The following is a 20,945-nucleotide window of genomic DNA, read 5'->3' on the forward strand; positions in this document are numbered from 1 at the left end:
CTCTTGTAGTTCAGCCTACGTTATACGAGAGGATCAAAGAAGTTCAGAGTGATGATGTAGAGTTGGCAGAAGTAATGGCTAGGGTGCGAGTTGGTCAGGGTGAGGAATTTAGCATATCAGATGATGGAGCCCTACGGTTCCGTACTAGGCTCTATGTTCTTGTAGATACCGAGATCAGGAGAACTGTATTGGAGGAGGCTCACAGATCCCTATACATTGTACATCCAAGTAGCACTAAAATGTATCGGGATCTGCGAGAGTGATTCTAGTGGAGTGGAATGAAGAAAGAGATAACTGAATTTGTACAGCAGTGTTTGACGTGTCAGAAGGTTAAAACTGAGCACCAGAGACCAGCAGAGAAGTTGCATTCATTGTTTATTTCAGAGTAGAAATGGGATCACGTTTCGATGGATTTCATTACGGGATTACCACCAGCGCGACAGGGGTTGAATGCGATTTGAGCGATTGTTGATCGTTTGACGAAGACTATACATTTTATTCTTATTAAAATCGGCTTTTAAATGGATAGACTGGCAGAAATTTATGTTCAGGAGATAGTTTGTGTTCATGAAGTACCGGTATCCATAGTCTCCGACTGAGATCCTCGGTTTACTTCATGATTTTGGATGAGTTTTTAGGAGGCTATTAGTACACAGTTAGCATTCAACACAACTTTCCCCAGACAGATGGTCAAACTGAGAGGACAATTCTAATCTTAGAAGATATGCTTCGTGCATGCGTGCTAGATTTTGGGGGTAGCTGGACTCAGTTTCTACCACTAGTTCAATTTCCCTACAATAACAGCTACCAGTCTAGTATCGGCATGGCTCTGTACGAGGCATTGTATGGTAGGAGATGTCGTTCTCTTCTCTTCTAGGATGAGGTTGGTGAAAGGCGAGTTTTGGATCCAGAGATAGTACAACGGGCTTGTGACAAGGTCCAACTAATTAAAGAAAGAATCCGTACCGCGCATAGTGGGCAGAAAAGCTACGCAAACACTCACCGCCGAGAGCTACAATTTGATGTGGGAGATCAAGTATTTTTGAAGATAGCTCCTCTGAAAGGAGTTATGAGGTTTGGAAAGAAGGGCAAGTTGAGCCCTAGGTATATTGGTCCTTTTGAGATACTAACGAAAGTAGGGCCAGTTGTCTATAGGCTAGTTTTGCCACTAGATTTGGTTAGAATTCACAATGTATTCCATGTTAAGGAAATACACCCAGACCCGTCCCACATAATCAGTTAGCAGAGATAGCACTCAAGTCACTAGCTTAAGAAGAGATGCCGGTACAAATTTTAGACAGAAAGACACAAGTACTGTGCACCAAATAAATTCAGTTAGTAAAAGTTTTGTGGAAGAATCACCCTATCGAGGAAGCTTCTTGGGAACTCGAGGAACATATCAGGAAGAGATACCTGCAGTTGTTCCAAAAAGGTTAGCAGTGAACAGGTAAAGTATAAGTGTTAGATAAAGTTTCTTTTGCAGGTACATGTATTGAATTAGTTAGTAGGTAGTTTGTTAATTTTATTTGTATAATCTCCCAGAACATAGTATGTAACCATGGTATTCCTCCACCATAAGTGAGGGTAAGTAATAAAATACGTAGACCCTTTTCCTTTACGGAATGATGGAATATATAGATGGTGTTCAATCCAGATAGTAAATTTTGAGGACGAAATTTTATAAGGAAGGGAGAATGTAATAACCTGAGGAATTTTCAGCATCTCGTCGATGAACGCAGGGGATTCGTCGATGAGGATATAAGAGGAGCTTGTCGACAAGGATAGGTTTCGTCGACGAGAAAATAGAGAAAGAGGTTTTTGGGGCAGACTGAAATTCGTCGACGAGGGAGGAATTTCATCGACGAAATTCCTTAAGGACTCGTTAACGAGATGACGTGTCTTGTCGACGAATTCGGCCCTATAAATAGTGAAAACTCAGATTTTTCAACATTATTTGGCACAAAATACTCCCTTTTTCTCTCTTTCTACGCCCCCTCTCCCCTTCTCTCTTCGATTACGGCTCTTTCTTGACTGATTGAAGATCTGAGGCCACCACGATGCTCATGGCAAAGTTCTCTGCAAGTCTATCGGAGCTGATCGTAGGAGAAGTTGGTTCGGAATTCATCCCAAATCCAAGGTAAGGTATTTTAGTCGTATTATGCCTTCCTTGTAGTTATAAGAAATGATATAGGTAAGAAAATACCGATGTTTTGTTTTGGGGGATGTTGTTTTCAGGGTGTTAAGTGGACAACCCTAGGTGTAGGGCTAGAGTTCAATGAAAGGCTTTTCAGATTTAAGGTAAGAGAAATATATGTTAGGTAATTCTAGTAAGTTTTTAGCATAAATTATATGCTTTTACCAGATTATTATTTACAGTAGAAATATATATATATATATATATATATATGCATACCAGTTATTATACAGAATATGAATTTTTGAAGTATGTGGGGCCAAAGTGCATGATATTGATATGGAGTTTTATGTAGTTTTTAAGTATTTCAAGTTATACAGATATAGTTAGATATTTGCAGATTTTGTATAGACAGAATATGTATACATATTCAGTTTTATTCAGATGATTACACAGAAAGATATATATATATATATATATATATATATAACAGTATACAAATATTTATTTAGAAAAGTATATATAGTGTATATAGAAAATTATGTTTTCTTAAATGCCATAACATTCAGATTATACAGAAAGAAAGTACAGACAAATTATATAGTTATAGCATCAAGATGCTAATGATATTATAGTATTTACAGTATAGAAATATAGTGTTATGGTTATTTTGGAAACATAAAGAAAATAGTATCAAGAGTATAGTATGTATAAATATATATATATATATATATAGTATCAGATCCCTGTGGAAAGATTACAGGTAGATACAGTATAGATACAAAATACAGAGCACGGTACTGTTGCTAATACAAATAGAGTGCAGCCACATATCTCAGATAGTGTGTGGGTACCGTCAACTATGCTCGGAGAGTATGCAGCTCCCTAGTTCACTGGGTTGAGGAGGCCAATTTAACGAGGTAGCAGCCAGTCCCGCGCCTAAGAGAGTATGCAGTTTAGCCGGGCTGAGGTAGTATAGAGTATAATGACTTTCCTGGAGGGCCGACAAAGTTAAGTCCCGCCTATGGGCCGCACAACCCTGTCATGAGGGCTCAAATCATGACATACAAAATTCCAGGGGTAAAGCACAGTTATATATATGTATACAGTTTTACAGTAATTAATGAATATAGTATGATATTAGCAGTATGAAAAGTAGAAAACTCAGAAGATATAATTATGCTTTAAACTGCGAAAAATGTAAGATATGTTTTACAGATTTATCATTTTATTATAGCTCATATGTTATTTAAAGTATATATGTAACTTAGTTACCACACACTAGCAATAGCATATTTCCACTTACTGAGTGTCAACTCACCTTATTATTCCAACATTTTTCAAGTGAGCTAGTTAGGCTCGCGGATCAGGCTCACGGATAGAGATTTCTCAGTTACCTTAGTTTCAAGGTTGTATTTTTGGGTAGATATTACTGGAGAGACATGTATTATATGGCTATAGTTTGGAAATATAGATTTCTGGTATTGTATAGTATATGTGGTTGTATGACTTATGTTTCTGCTGCATAGGTATGATTGTATATATATATAATGATATAATTTTGAGGTTGTTACATCAAATATTATAATCGATACTGATAAAAATTCCTAAATTTTGTAGCATAGCATATTTCCCTTACCTAACTAGCTGGGAGGCTTGACACCAATTTATCCACACGCTCAGGGTGTACTATTTCTTAAATCCTAAAATAATACATATTTCCACTAAATCAACTATATTTCCCTGAACCTACATACTCATAATTTACCGAACTGTAATTTACCTGAGCTCTTGGAAATATTCTCTAAGGTCCTCAACCCATGCCTGCAGGGTCTCAAAAGCACCCTAATCCTGAAAACATCACGCCCTAATTTTATTCCACAAAACACCAGTATGTTCTCATAGAATACAAAATCTCAACTTAGATAAGTCTTTTAATATTGAAAATACTCAAATAATCTACTTACCCTGAATTTGGGATGGTGCCCAAGTAGGCCTAACCAACGATCAACTCCACCAGATATGAAAAGAATCTTCCCAAGGGTAGCGTGAAGACTTTGGATCATCAAACCGGCGAAAAATGAGGCCGAAAACATAGAGAGAAGGTAGAGCAAACCGACTAGAGAGAGAAAAAATAAGGAGGAAATGATTTTTCTCACAGAAAGACGATTTTTCGGCCTTATATAGAATACTTGTCCATATGTATTCATCGACGAGTTCAAGAAGGAGTTTCATCAACGAACGTCTGCTCCTCGTTGACGAAATTCAAGCCTTGAAATCTATCCACTCGGTAGCTTCTTGTTGATGAGAAATGTGTCCATGTTGACGAGCCCAAGAAAACTATTCGTCGACGAGACTCTGCTGAAAATCCATTAAATTTTCCTTTTCTCCCTTTTCTTTTATTATTTAATTTCTATACATTTTTCGCACATCTACATTCTCCCCTCAAAATTTGCTATTTGTATTGAACACCATCCTTAAAGAAAAATGGACTACTTATTTTATTAACTACCCTCACTTATGGTGGAGAATACCGTGGTTACATTTAAGGTTCTGGGAGATTACAAATACATAAGAGAAAATTCTCCCAAAACCAAAATACTCCCTATTATCACAAAATTTATTACATACACTAACTAACTAGCATAAAAGAAATCTTACATGCTTACCTGAGTCTTTTCCTAATTATTGCTAATCCCCACCAAAGAGGTGCGGGTATTTCTATTGTATTTCTTCTTCAAGCCCCCAAGAAGCTTCTTCTACCACATGATTCCTCCATAAGACTTTTACTAATAGTATTTTCTTACTACGCAATTCCTATTGCTTTCTGTCTAGGATCTGTACTAGAGTTTCCTCATAAGCCAATGTATCATTGAGTTCTAACTCTGCATGTCTGATGTCATGGGAGGAATCTGAGACGTATTTCCTTAACATAGAAACATGAAATATGTCATGTATTTTGAACAAAACTGGTGGTAAAGCTAGCTGATAGGCAACTGACCCAACCTTCTCAAGTATATCAAATGGGTCAATAAACCTAGGGCTCAACTTACCCTTCCTCCCAAACTTCATGACTCCCTTCAGTGGTGCTATTTTCAAAAACACATGGTCGCCCACTTTAAATTCCAATTCCTGACGACGAATATTTGTGTAGCCTTTCTGTTGACTCTGAGCTGCACTAAGTCTGTCTTGAATAAGTCGAACTTTATCGTATGTTTGCTACACCGTTTCTGGCCCCAAAACTCGCCTTTCACCTAACTCATCCCAGTATATAGGAGAACGAAACCTCCTACCATAAAGTGCCTTGTAAGGTGCCATGCCAAAACTGGCCTGATAGCTATTATTGTATGTAAACTCAACCAATGGCATAAACTAGGTCCAACTACCTCTAAAGTCCAACATGCATGCTCAAAGGATATTCTCTAATATCTGAGTCATCCTCTCAGTTTGCCCATCCGTCTGAGGATGAAATGTCGTGCTAAATGATAACTGAGACTCCAGAGCCTCCTGCAAGCTCCTCCAAAATCGTGATGTGAAACGTGGGTCTCGGTCTGATACTATAGACACTGGCACACCATGTGATCACACAATCTCATGAATATATATCTCTGTCAGTCTATCCATGGAATAGTTGAATTTAATAGGGATAAAGTGAGTAGTCTTCGTCAATCGATCTACAACCACCCAAATAACATTATGTCCATGCCGCGCTGGCAGTAAACCTCTCACAAAATTCATAGAGATGTGGTCCCACTTCCATTATGGGATGAAAAGAGGTTGCAACTGTCTTGTTGGCTTCTAGTACTCAGCCTTAACCTGCTGGCACATCAAGCACTATGACCCAAATTTGACAATCTCCCTCTTCATGCCACTCCACCAGAAATATTTTTGCATATCCCTATAAATTTTAGTACTATCTGGATGAACTGTGTACAAGGATCTGTGAGCCTCCTCTAGAATCGTCCTTCTGATATCCGTATCTGCAAGCACGCACAACCTAGAATGGAACCTCAGAGTCCCGTCATCAGAAATGCTGAACCCCTTTCCCTGTCCGTCCTACACCCTAGCTATTAGCTCTGCTAATTTTGCATCATCACCTTGAGCTGCTTTAATCCTTTCTTGTAGGGTAGGCTACTCCACTAGGTTGGCAATAAATGCCTCGTGATCACTCTCTACTAACTCCACGCTGAGTCTCTCTAAATCCATTAAGTTCGGGTCCTAAGCTACTGTTGCTAACTGTACTGCACCCTCTAATTTACAGCTCAGTGCATTAGCCACCACATTTGCTTTACCTGGGTGGTAGCTGATGGTGCAATCATAATCCTTGATGAGCTCTAACCATCTGCTTTGCCGCATATTCAACTCTTTTTGCGTAAAGAAGTACTTTAAACTTTTATGGTTAGAAAATATTTTGCATCTCTCACCATGTAGGTAATGCCTCCATGTAATACGCCAACCTCGAAGGGTCTGAGATATTTACTTTTTACTATTGATTTATAGTGGAAGCAAATAAACTCAATTATTATTAAACCAGAGCGCTAATTATCCATACTACAATCATTTATTTTAAAAGAAGAAAAATTACACAAGCACAAATATCTGGCATCATACTAATATTTCTAATCAATCTTTATTTTTCTATCCCCACCCGTATGCTTGCTAAGCTTGATTTTTGACATGCCCTTCAGAGTTATTTGAAATAAAAATATGATTGGATTGAGAAGACGCTCAGTAGGTAAATAAGATTATTATTAGTGTGTGGCCAAAATGAGTTTTTTTTAAAATTTCGTAAAATAATATTTAATACTATAACTTCAAAATTTCTTCTAAAATAAATGTAAATCTAAAAATTTCTACATAAAACTTTTACCATCAACTATAATAGTAAAATTTAATAATCATATACTGTGACTGTTAAATTAAACTTTTAACTTTAAAACTATAAAAATATTTAACTATATACATATATATACTTTTCCTTATACGTTTCCTTTAAATCGTCATTTAGGCACAAAAATGGTTATTTTCATATAAACTTATACTTTTCCTTTAACTCATTAATAACTCTGTACACATAATTAAATATGTATAAACATATATTGTAAAAACCACCCTTAGGCCTATTTGCCGTAAGTCATGTTTACCCCCATGACTGGGTTATGCGGTTCGAAGACCGGACTTAACTGGTTGGCAGACCAAACTAAATCAACGTACGTAAACATTAAGTGAGATTTTCCTTATTAAGTCCTGATCCAGAACCAGGTGTGCACTCAGGAGAAATCCATTAACATAAATAACCACTCTGTAAACAGTGAGGTTGCATTCTGCTTTATTTAAACTTTAAGTTGCGGTACTGAGTATCTGTAACTTTGAACTTGCTTTGCCATAAGGGGTTTTAAAACCATCTTATTATAATTTATGCAATTTAAAATAATCTCATGAAAATCTCATCTTTACTAATATTTTTATGAATAATGCAACGTAGAAATAAACTCATGCCACACAATTTTTGTATTAAAAATATATATAATTTTTTTTTAATAGAAAAAAATGCTAAAAATTTACCTGAGGGGATTAGAACATTTCTGAACCCAAAAATAAATGCAATATTTTAAAGATAGAATTGGTATAATTAAATATAGGTAAAAATAAACTCATGAAAATTTTATGGAACTAAGTAACATAATTGAAATTTACTTACAAAATAAACTCGGGTATGAATTTTAAATAAAAAAGAAACTAATATAATCAAATTTACTTACCTTCTTCTTTTACCTTGTGCTATGAACACAATAACTATCTCTAAGAAATGAGATCGGAAAGGGTGGGTGAGTGAGAACTTACTCAAAAATTCTCTCTCCAGCACAAATTTTTTCACTCACTAATTCTTCTCTTCATTGGAAAAATTGTTGTGATAAATGAAGGTTGAGAGTTTCCTATTTATAGGAAAATTTTGGAGAAGAAATGGAATTTATAAAAGTGTGGAGAGATGGGTGAAATTATAATTTTTTTAAAATTAAAGAATGGACAAGGGATGGGCAAGGTATGAGTTGAGTATGGGATGAGGATGGAAGCCATGTGGGAGTGCTTGCCACCATTCCCATTAAATAAAATTTTAATTAATTACTTACCTAATTAATTAATCAATTAGTTAATTAATTATTTTATTATTTTATTATTTTTCTTAATCATTATTATTATCATTGTTATTACTTTTAAACTATTTTTAGTATTTATTTATTTTATTATTTATTTTTGAACAAGAATTAAATTTGAATTTTGAAAACTCATGTGGGCCCCACATAACTTTGAGACCCAAGTGGGTCCTACGTAACTCCAATAGTCCTTATACGATTTTATGAGCCCTACATAACTCCGGGACTCATATGAATCCCACACGACTTCGGGACTCATGTAGACCCCACATAGTCTTGTGGGCCCCACATAGTCTTGTGGGCCCCACATATGATGCCTATATTATTATTATCTTACTATGTATTTCTATAAATTATGTCTGTCATAATACTATTTTATGTATATGTACTTATTTACGTGTACAAATAGTGTCTATCTTGTTTATCCTATGAAATTCCATTTTGACTAGGCCGACCTCTAGGGAGTGACTGAATCGCAATGGTCTCTAAGCACTCACTAAGACAAGGTCTTTCTTAGGCGTCAAACACGGAATCAAGGATCCTACAAAAAAACACTTCTGTATTGATATTAACTTAATGACCATTTTTATTATTTTATTATTATTGTACTTTAATCGTATATATATTTTTGGGTCATCGCACTCCAAATCTTCAATGCATGAATCACTACACCCAATTCCAGATCGTGAGTGGGATAATTCTTTTCATATTCTTTCAATTGTCAAGACGCATAAGCTACCACACAGTTCTGTTGCATCAATATACAACCGAGCCGTCCTTTCAAGGATGCGTCACTATAAATCACATAACCCTCGCCCCTTGATGGGATGGTCAAAACTGGTGCAGTGACGAGCCTCTGCTTCAATTCCTGCAAGCTTTGCTAACAACTGTCATCCCATTCAAACCAGATATTCTTCCTAATGAGTCGCATCAAAGGCACTGATAATGCTGAGAAACCCTCTACAAGCCGACGATAATAACTCACTAGTCCTAAGAAACTCCTAATTTCCTAAATGTTATTCAGCCTAACCCAATTCAACACTAGCTCAATCTTGTTGGGATCCATTGAAATTCCATCCCCTGATAAAACATGCCCCAGAAACGCCACTTCCTCTAACCATAATTCACATTTTCTAAACTTAACATACAATTTCTTTTCCCTGAGCGTCTGAAGTACTAGTTGTAAAAATGCCTCATGCTTTTTAAGACACCTCAAGTAGACCAGTATATCATCAATGAAAACCATAACGAACTAGTCTAAATAATGATGAAAAATTCTATTCATCAAGTCCATGAATAGCGCAAGAGCATTCGTCAGACCAATGGTATAATTAGAAATTCATAATGACTATACCTGGTCCTGAAAGCTATCTTAAAGATGTCCTCTATTTTAACCTTCACCTGGTGATAGCCTCACCTGAGGTCAATATTGGAATAGACCCATGTACCCTGAAGCTAATCAAATAAGCCATCTATACGGGGTAGAGGATATCTGTTCTTAATGGTTACCCTGTTTATCTCCTTATAATCTATGCACATCCTCATAGACCCGTCTTTCTTCTATACGAATAGCACTGGTGCTCCCCAAGGTGATACACTAAGTCTGATAAACCCTTTATTCAACAAATCCTGCAACTGGTCCTTTAATTCTCCCAATTCAGGTGGAACCATTCGGTAAGGAGCCCTAGAAATCGATGCTGTTTCTAGAAGTAAATGTATAACAAAATATACCTCGTGATCGGGAGGCAACTCAGGTAGCTTTTCTTGAAAAACATCTGGAAATTTCTTTACCACTGGTGTACTACCAAACTTCAATTCATTTTCTGAAACCTCCTTTATAAAGACCATAAACCCCTAACATCCATCCAGAAGCAGTCTTTTCGCCTGCATGGCTGACACTAACTGAGGTGGGGAACACACCTGTGGTCCCACAAATTTAAATTCTTACTTTTTTGGTGGTCTGAATATCACCTCTTTCAGACAACGGTCAATATTAGCATAATTAGCTTCCAACCAATCCATACCCAGTATTACATCGAATCCATACATATCTAGCACAATCAAGTCAGCTGGTAACACCCTCTCTTGAATTTCTATTTGATAACCCCTGAACACCCTACGACACTTCATCACTAACCTTGAGAGTGTAGCTATTGACAATTTTACATCTAATAACTAGGTCTCATTTCTAGACAATTTAACATAGACCGCAGACACAAAAGAATGGGTGGCACCTGAATGAAATAAGACAATAACTTGATATGATAAAAAAGTAAAAGTACCTGTCACAACGTCACCTGCGGTCTCAGCATCTCCCGGCGTCAAAGCATAAACCCTCATCGAGGCTATATTCCTATTCTTGCCTCCACGGGGTGCCTGATAACCTCCCCGGTAGGGTCTGGAAACTGGCACTTGGATTAGCTGTCCTGGGCATGCTTGTGCTATGTGGTCGAGCCTCCCATAACGATAACAGACGTCTTTCCCTGCTTGGCACTCTCCCAGATGCCTCCTCCCGTACGTTTGACACATAGGGTAGGTTTGCACACCTTGATTCTCATGAGGTCCCGTCATCTGCCTCTGACCCCCACTATAATGGTCTCCTCTCCATAGGCCCTAGCTGGAACCCGCCTAGAAACACTGAGTCGGGGGCCTTTTTCTCTGATTATGAGCTGCGGTGTGTCTTTGCATGCCACTCTCAATGACCGCAGCTCTGTCCACAACCTTCATCAATATCTAAGCCTAAAATCCAATAACCTGCTCAAACAAATTCTACCTCGAGCCTTCTTGAAACTTCCTTAACTTCTTCTCCTCGTTTCTTGCCAAATATAGGGCAAACCGAGACAACTCATTAAATCGAGTTGCATATTGTGATACTATCATCCGCCTCTAAGTTAAGTGTATGAACTCTGCTACCTTTGTGCTTCGAATGATAGTAGGAAAATATCGCTTGAAGAACAGTTCCTTGAATCGTCTCCAGGATCTGGTCTCTGCTCCTCAATTAACCTCGTTGATCTCCACTAGCGTTTTGCCTCTCCTGTTAGTTTGAACATCACGATTACTACCGTTTGTTCGTCTGTACATGGAAACACTGCTAACATATCCTCAATGTCATGGACCCAGTTCTCAACTGCGAAAGGGTATGCTCCTCTAGAAAATGATGGAGCTATCATCCGCATAAACTGCTCGATCATGTAACTATGCTCCCCTAAACTTCTGGCCATCTCAGCCATCACTTCCTGGGTGACGCTATGCAATACCGCATCGGTATCTCTACCTCATATACTGGAAGGTCCTACTCCATCACCCCCAGCATTCGTACCACTTCTCCTTGGGTCCATCCTAAAAAGACAAAGAACACAATTTAAAGACCCTATTCCTCAAGCAGATCTAATTTATTTCATCTAATTGAATTATCATATTGACGATTAACTATCCTCCCTAATCTTAATTCAAAATTCAATCATACAACCTAAACACATGACCTGGCAATAGTTTACTATGACTTTCCTATCGTCATCACAGGAAAGACAGTAGGAAAACTTGGGTCTACTTCTTGAAAAGGAAGTCAGAGGTGTTCGACAAGTTCAAAGAGTTCAAAACTCTTATGGAGAAATAGAGTGGCTATCGCATCAAGTTACTCTAATCAGACCAAGGAGGAGAGTACAAGGACAAAGCTTTCCTGAAATTCCTTAGGCAACAAGGGATTCAAAAATAGTTCACACTGACCTACACTCCCCAGTTGAACGGTGTAGCTGAAAGGAAGAACCGCACAATCCTTAATATGGCCAGGAGCATGTTAAAGGATAAGAATGTGCCCAAGAGTTTTTGGGTAGAAGCAGTGTCATGTGCAGCCTATCTACTCAACCGGTGTCCTACGAAGAGTCTTGATACAATGACACCGCATGAAGCTTGGAGTACTCACAAGTTCAGTGTGAGTCATCTTAGGGTGTTTGGCTCCATAGCCTACGCCAAGATCTCAGAAGCAAGAAGGACAAAGTTGGAAGACAAAGGAGAGAAGTGTATCCTTGTTGGATACGGTGACAGCACCATGGGATATCGACTTTACAATCCCATAAAAAAGAAAGTCATTCACTGTCGGGATGTCATTTTTGAAGAAAATGAATCTTGAAAATAGGACCAGGCTGAATCTTCCAAAGATGCGGAATTGATACTTGAAGTAGAAGAACGCACACAAACAAAAGAAGTGGCTATCGATTCACAAGTTCCTGAGCTACAGACATCTCCACATGGTTCACCATAGAGGATTGAATTTTCATCACCAATTGAGCATGAAATCTCAGACATGAGGTCTAGAGGTGCCCGTAACCTAGCTAATCTGTATAAAAATACAGAACCAAAGGAAGAGTATGTTAGTCTAAACTTTATGTTGCTGACTAGCGACCCGATTAGCTTTGAGAAGGGTAATGAAGAAAATAAATGGAGAAAAACGATGGATGAGAAGATTCAATCCATTGAGAAGAACAAGACTTGGGAGTTGATGAATCTCTCGAAGGGCTGCAAAACTATCGGTGTAAAATGGGTCTACAATACTACGAAGAACGCTTAAGGAGAAGTCCACAGATACAAAGCAAGACTTGTCGCCAAGGTCTAAAGGAAGAAATAAGTAGAGTTGATATCTTGCAGAACATATGATCAGAATGCTGACATTTTTATGAAGCCATTCAGGCATGATATTTTTGTAAAACTGAAGAAAATGCTCAAAATGACAAAACCAAGAGAGTTAAGTTTAAGGGCGGATGTTGTAAATTAAACTTGACTGGAGATGGCCAGCAGCCCACCGTTGTTGTATTTTCTGGAGTCAGCAGGCAACCTACTCCACCTACCAGCCCACCTCCATTGAAGATTAATTCCCACCATTGTTTATTATACTATTGTGTGCTTTTTTATAAATAGATGTGTGTGTACAATGTATTATGTGGTGTAGAGAGGGTGAATAACCAGTGAGCGAGAGTGATTTTAATTATCCTCTGTAATTCAGTTTGAAATAAATTGAAAGTGTTTATTGTGCAATTGATTCTCACTGAGTTTCAGTCACAACCAATGACTGAGTGTCCCCCTCCACCCATCATTTAGGAAGAAAGCCTATATAAAGGCATTAGGGAACACACGCATTCACGGCCGTGGGGGCACCAACCTTTCGATCTCCTTAATTCTTCCTCACACACACACCCACACAACCCTGCTGCTGCTCCTCTAACCCACGTAGCATTGCTGCTGCCTCTCTGTTTCACAGCCCTGATCACCCTCAACCTTATGACTCACTCTTTCGCGCCCCATCATCCTTCACTCACAGCCAGCAACCATAGCTCCGATCACCCTCTCTTCCATCATCATACTAGCTCTAGTTTTTCCAACATCACACCAGCCCCTCAAACACCACCACCATCGTCTCTCCCCACCGTCATCATTGTTGTCGTCCTCGCCCCTCGATAACGCCATCATCGTCATCATCCTGCCTCACCAACTTTCGGCTAGCACCCAGCTCTCTGCAACAAAGACCTTTAGGCCATCACTGCCAGCCTAGACGCTGCCAATGCCTGGTCCAACACCCATAATGAGGAGCTCCATGCCATTGGCATCTTGCTGCCATCACTAGCTCAATCCTGCTCTCTCCACTAGAATCAATAGCCAAAAATCAGTACACCATTCTCCATGAGTTTCCCTCTCTGACCTCACCAACAACTATAGCCACGAGCCCCGATGGCAAAACCTCCCAATGTCGTCTCTCCACAGATTCCTTCACCGCATCGCTGACCCCCGACCACACCAGCAGTCCTGCACCAGCATGGTAGCCTCCCCCTCATGTCGTCCACCCCTGCTGTGAGCTTCCTTGCCTGTATGAACTACATATACACACACACACTCTAACACATACTCAAACACACATGAACCCACGCAGCAAAACACAGATAGCACACTCTTTCTCTCTTTCTCACATGCACGTACACACACACATACATATGAATATGATATATATATATATATATATATATATATATATATATATATTTGGTCTTATTTGGGCTTTAATATTTAAAGTTTAAGTTTTTTTTGAATATGTATATTATTTTTATTATTTCATATTTATTGTTTATTTAGGGTTGTGTTGTATTAATTTCGAATTTGTTTGGTTTAATGTCTACATAGTATTATTGTAGTTGTATTATTCAAGTCATATTTATTTAGGGTGTTTTTATTACTATGTTTATTGTTTACATGTTACTTAGGGTTTTTGATTTATTTAGTATAATTATGATGTTTATGATTTATATTGTATGTATGGTTTCGGTTATCGTATATGTTATTTTAGGGTTTTAATGGTATTTTTTGAATCTTAATTGTACATTTAGGGCTTTGATTATCATATGGTTTATTTAGGGTTTGGTTGGTTTCTCACAATATTGCTATCAATGGTAAGACCTTAGTTGTTTACATGGTTATTATTTGTACGTAAAGTATATTTATTTAAGGTTTGAATTGTTTCTATATTATCGTTTTTATGGATTAATTGTTTATATTGTACGTTAACTTTAGGGTTTGACTATTTTCACATATTTACTATTATATTATGATAGGCATAGAATTATCATTCTTAGTATTATTAATGTATGTGCTATGTTATTATAGTAAGTATGTTATTACTTTAATTATAGTGTATTATTATGATATATGACTTATTATTATAGTAAGAGGTGTTACCATATATATACATAGGTATATCAAGGTAAGTATTATTATCATAAGGTATGTCTTATTATTTCATATATAATAATTTGTGTGTCATTATTATTATTATTATCACAGTATGTGCTATTATTATGTACATATATTAAGATATTTATTACTATTATGTATCTTTAAAATTTTAGCATAGTATAGCTCCTTATGGTGCTGTTTGGTAATTTCAGTATTTAATTGTACCAGATGTTTATACTTTATATTATGAATTACTGCCTTCATTTTCTTTAAGTAATTTTGTATTATATTATTATATCTTTTGTATGTTTTCCTATGATTTTAATGAAATGGAATGAGTTCTTTGAGCTTCACGTACCTCGTTTTTTAGGGAATATATATTTACGATGTAAATATCTGTGTGAGACATTCACGTACATGTGCATTTTGTAAATTTACAAAAGAAGTAACATAAAAGGTTTTTTAAATTTACGTTGGGATAATTTCATAATTAATTAGGAACTGTTTGTAAGAACGGGTGTGTAGGGGGTGCTTGTACCTTTCCCTTACATAACCGAACTCCCGATCCCGACTTTGGTGACGCAAACCTATTTTACTCTTAATTGGGTAGTAATCAAGTGTTCTAACCACACTGAAAGGTTAGTGGCAACTCCATTACACCATTTTCCTCGAAAATTTAAACCATAATTTTTATTTCGTCACCTTGGGGCACCCGCGCTTTGGGACATCGCGACAACAAGTATGGTTTGGAAGAGAGCATCATCTGTCTTGGGAATTCTAAATTTTGATGATGAACCTTAGAGGGTGAAAATTAATAGATAGTTTAGATGTGCCAAAAAATCAACGCAAAAAGGTACGATCATCGGTTTGTTATCTACGATAATTTCTTGGAGACTATGGCTCAGGCGTTGTAAAGCCTGCATGGTTGATAAGTATGAGGCGGGGAATGCAGTTTGGTTATTGGTGAGGTTTTGGCTTGCAAAAATTGCAGAGCGCGTGAAAGGTTCTTTGCTTCTATTGATAATAAATTATTGAAAGTGCTCCAAGTGAAAATGATAACATCGAAGGTTAGAACTCCTCTAAAAGTAATTTGGGAAAGGCCTCCTATATTTAGGTTGGTTGAAACTAAATATAGATGGCTCTTGTAGATGAAATCCAGGTTCTTATGGTGGTGGTGGTATCGTCCACAACTCATCAGGTAATTTTAAGGCCGCTTTCTAGAAAAAATTTGAGTTAGGTTCTTATAATGGAGTAGAGTTGCATGCTCTTACTAGTCGTGTTTAACTCTATAGAGAGTTGGGATATTAGAATATTTGTATTGAAAGCGACTCGGAATTGGTGGTGGGATGGATCACATTTGGAATTTGTTTTTCCTAATACTTATGGGACCTTTGGGAATTGTTAGAGGAGGAGTTATAGGGCCTTTAGTTCTCTATAAAGCTCCAATTTAGAGAAGGTAATTAGGTGGTGGTTTTCTTGACTCATCAAGGCGAGGGAGGTAACACAAGGAGATATTTTGTAGGTGATGTGCTACTGAGTAAAATGACATGTCTAATTTGTATGGATAAGATGTGTATTTGAAACCTTCGTCTTTAATTGTCATCATTTGGTTCTCTTATGTTTTTCTCAGGTGTTTTTTTTTGCAGGTAATTGACATCAGTTTACAGGTTTTTTGTTTGTGTTTGTTTGTTTTGATTACATACGGGCTTGTTTAGTTTGGTTTAGCTAGTTAATGGTACGAGTTTTGATAGACTTGTTTTGGTTTTGCTGCCTAGCCTGGTTTTGTTAGTTTGTTTGTAAATCTCTTGTGGCTTATTTGTAACCACATTATTCCTCCGCCATAAGTGAATGCTATCAATAAATTTGGGATTTTTGTAAAAAAATAAAAAAATAAATAAATTGCATATACAATCAAACCAATATTTCAAAGTTTTGACGAATGTGCTTAATTAAATTGATACAAACAATAAAAGGAAGGATGGAAAAAAAATCGCTATTCTTTTTTTTTTTTTTTGGTCAAAATTTTGTGAAAATTCAAATGGGCCGGACAAGAATTTAGAGGAGATGTGAAAAAAGTACAAGTAGTGATCAAGGTAAAGTAAAATTCAAAGATATATATAATATGCATGCCCCCCAAAGCCAGTATTAATCGGAACTTTACTCACACATATTAAGGAAGGCCTTACAGCACATAACCCATGAACCCAAGAATCATATCTTGGAACATTAGGGGTCTCCATGGGGAAGAAAAAAAAAAGAGCAAGTAAAGGAAGCACTGGATCTTTGGAAGCCTGATGTAATATGTCCCCAAGAAACCAAATTAAGAAATTCAAGTGGTACAACAATATATATATATATATATATATATATTTATTTATTTATGTAAGGAAACATTAGTCAAATGGGTAGACTTGAATGCCAAAGAAACAGCAGGTGATATTAAAATCTTATGGAAATCTAAAAAATTTGTCAAAAAAAAAAAGGCTCATAAATAGAACCTTGTCCATTACATTGCATCTTCAAACTATCAAATCAAGTTGGGAATGGCTTCTTGCGACAGTCTATGGGCCAAATAATGATCAGTTAAAGTCAGTTTTCTTATAAGAGATAAATAGGATAAAGGTCAATCTTCTTTAGCTTGGTGTGTTTGTGTGAACTTCAATGATATAAGGTACCTCCATGATAGAGAAATACCAATAACTTCAGACCTTCATCCAATATGAGAAAATTCTCTAAGTTTATAAACAACTAGAATCTCTTTGGAACATTCATCTTGGTCTCATTTCCAGGATTCATTTTCTTCAAAAATGACATCCTGACTGTGAATGACTTTCTTTTTTATGGGATTGTAGAGTCGATATCCCATGGTTTTATCGCCGTATCCAACAAGGATACACTTCTCTCCTTTATCATCCCATTTTGTTCTTCTTGCTTCTGGGATCTTGGCATAGGCTATAAAGCCAAACACCCTAAGATTACTGACACTGGGCTTATGAGTACTCTAGGCTTCATGTGGTGTCTTTGTATCAAGACTCTTCGTAGGACACCAATTAAGTAGATAGACTGCACATGACACTGCTTTTGCCCAAAAACTCTTGGGCACATTCTTATCCTTTAACATGCTTTTGGCCATGTTAAGGATTGTGTGGTTCTTCCTTTCAGCTACACCATTTAACTAGGGAGTGTAAGTCGGTGTGAACTATTTTTGAGTCCCTTGCCGCCTAAGGAATTTCATGAAAGCTTCGTCTTTGTACTCTCCTCCTTGGTCTTACTGGAGTAACTTGATGCTGTAGCCACTTTGTTTCTCCACAAGAGCTTTGAACTCTTTGAACTTGTTGAACACCTCTTACTTCCTATTCACGAAGTAGACCCAGGTCTTCCTACTGTATTCGTTAATGAAGTTGAGGAAGTATCAATTCTGTCCATTTGAAAATGGTCTTAGTGGACCACACCCGTCTATGTGTACTAGTTGGAGCGGCATCGTTGATCTCCAGTCAGCTTGCTTTCCAAAACTGTTTCTATGTTGCTTGCTCAGAACACAGCTTTCACATATCACATTTGAATGGTGGATATTGGGTAAGCCTTTCACCATCTTCTTGCTTCCCAATTGTTTCAAACTTTCAAAATTTAGATGTCCATACCTTAGATGCCATTGCCAGTCTTTGTCTCTGATGAAAGCGCTCAAACACCTCGACGTATCATATTAGATGGTGAGCAGAAACATTCGACTCTTTGCCATTTGAACTTGAGTAACAAGCTTTTCTCGAGCGTCTATTATCACCATTTACTTATTACTAGGGCTAATTCAGTAGCCTCTCTCTATGAGCTTTTCGAGACTCAAGATGTTAGTCTTCATATCTAGCACGTAATAGATGTTGGAGATGTAAGCATGATCTCCGGACTTCTGTTTGATCAAAACATGCCCTCTCCCTCGGACTGGGATTTTAGAATTATTGCCAAAAGAGATCTCTTCCTGAACTTTCTCATCAAGTTCAAAGAATAGGTTCTTTCTACTAGTCATATGGTTGCTGGCTCCATAATCAAGGTACCAAACACTTGGTCTTGGGGGGTTGAATTGTGTGCCATCATCATCAATGACTCTCCATCTGCATGTTCAGTTTCGGTAAGGTTAGCCTCCTCGCTAACCTTTTCTTGTTGTCGCCCCCAACACTCATTGTTGTAATGTCCGTTCTTGTGGCAGTTGTAGCATTGAATGTTTCTTTTGTCTACGTTTGGGCGATTATTGTATCCTTCTCTTCTTCCTTGTCCTCTGCCTCGTGGAACAAAGTTCTTTTGATTGCTTCCTCCTCTAGTGGGACCTCTTTTGCCTTTGTCACCTCCTCTGGAGTCAATATTTCCATAATTTCTCCCACGGGATCCTCAATCTCATCCTTTTCCTTGCTGTGACGTCCCCCCTTTGTCATATCTATCTGTAGTGAGGGACAACTTTGTTTGGAGTGCTTGTTCCAGTGCTTTATCATCACTCCTTTTGTTGAATTTTTGCTCATGAGTTTGGAGTGAGCCCACAAGTTCTTCTACGGACATGGTTTCCAAATCTTTTGTTTCTTTCGGGGTCATAACTATATAATCATATTTTGGATCTAAAGATCGCAAAATTTTCTCATAAATTCTCTTGTCATTGAGAGTATCTCCATTTATTCTCAATTGATTTGATACTACCATAACTCGTGTATAGTAGTCAGCAATAGATTTAGCAGATTTCATTTTTAGAGTTTTGAAATCACCTCGCAATGTTTGAAAATGAATCTTCTTTACTTTTTCTGCACCATTGTGTGTTCGCTGGAGAGAGTCCTGAACTTCTTTGGATGTCTTGGTAGAGGCGATGATTTCAAATGTGGCCTCATCAAGGCCTTGGTAGATTATAGACTTCGCCTTACAATCCTTCTTTCGATCGGCTCACAAGGTCGTTCTTTGAGCATCAGACATAGCTGCTTCGTCTTCTTTTGATGGGCTTTCTTTGTACCCATCTTCAACGATATCCATGACATCCTGAGCACCCAGAAGGGCTCTCATTTGAATAGACCAGTTGTCATAATTCTCCCAGGTCAATTTTGGAATGACCGCTTGGGTAGCACCGTTCGTCATTGAGTTTAATATATAAAAACATAGAGATAGGGATTGATTTTGGCAAATATGATGTGACCAATGTGTTTAGAAGGTCAAAAAATCTTAGGAACCAATTTTAGGTTGCAAAGAACCAGTCCAAAAATCACTGAACCGATTATAGGAAGTTCTGGTGGTTTGAAATTGGGCCGGTTTAATTTAACGGTCGTGTAATGGTGTTAGCACTTACCGTTGGGCCACGTGGCAGCTTCTGCGCGTGCCACATGTTGGCAGATGGACGCGGGTCAGAAGGAGGGTCAGGTCTTGGGGACGGAGTTGGGTTGCGGCTCGCGGGTCACTGAGTCGGGTTGCGGATCGGCGTTGCTGGGTCGGATTGTGTGGCTAGGTCTAATTTCACCAACCGGACGAGGAAGATGCGTGCGGGGCGCATAGAGCGCGTGTCACCGGTGGCCTTCGTCGGCGCATGCGGTGTGTGGGAAAGGCGCTGAAAACACTGGGGGCGCGTGTGAGCGTGTGCGGTGTTTCCTGGAGTCCCTTTGAGACGTGGTTTTCACTGTTGGAATCGTCTCGACGCGAATTTCACAATGGTTGACTCAATTTTAGATTTTAAGCAACTTAAAATCTAAAATCAACTTAAAATCTGGGAAGAAAATTGAAATTTTCCTCTGTTCATCTCTTTTTAGCGGATTTTGGTGTATCTAGACATTCTGATACCATTAATGGGTGGAGAGGAACTCTCAGTCACTGCTTTTGAGTGAAACTCAGTGAGAATAATTGCAATAACAATGTATTTCAATCTGAAAAAATACAGGGAAATTGCAAGGAACAACAATATTTCATATATTTTTCGTAGG

The sequence above is a fragment of the Malania oleifera genome, chromosome 6 (assembly GCF_029873635.1).
Source record: "Malania oleifera isolate guangnan ecotype guangnan chromosome 6, ASM2987363v1, whole genome shotgun sequence".
NCBI classification, from domain to species: Eukaryota; Viridiplantae; Streptophyta; class Magnoliopsida; order Santalales; family Ximeniaceae; genus Malania; species Malania oleifera.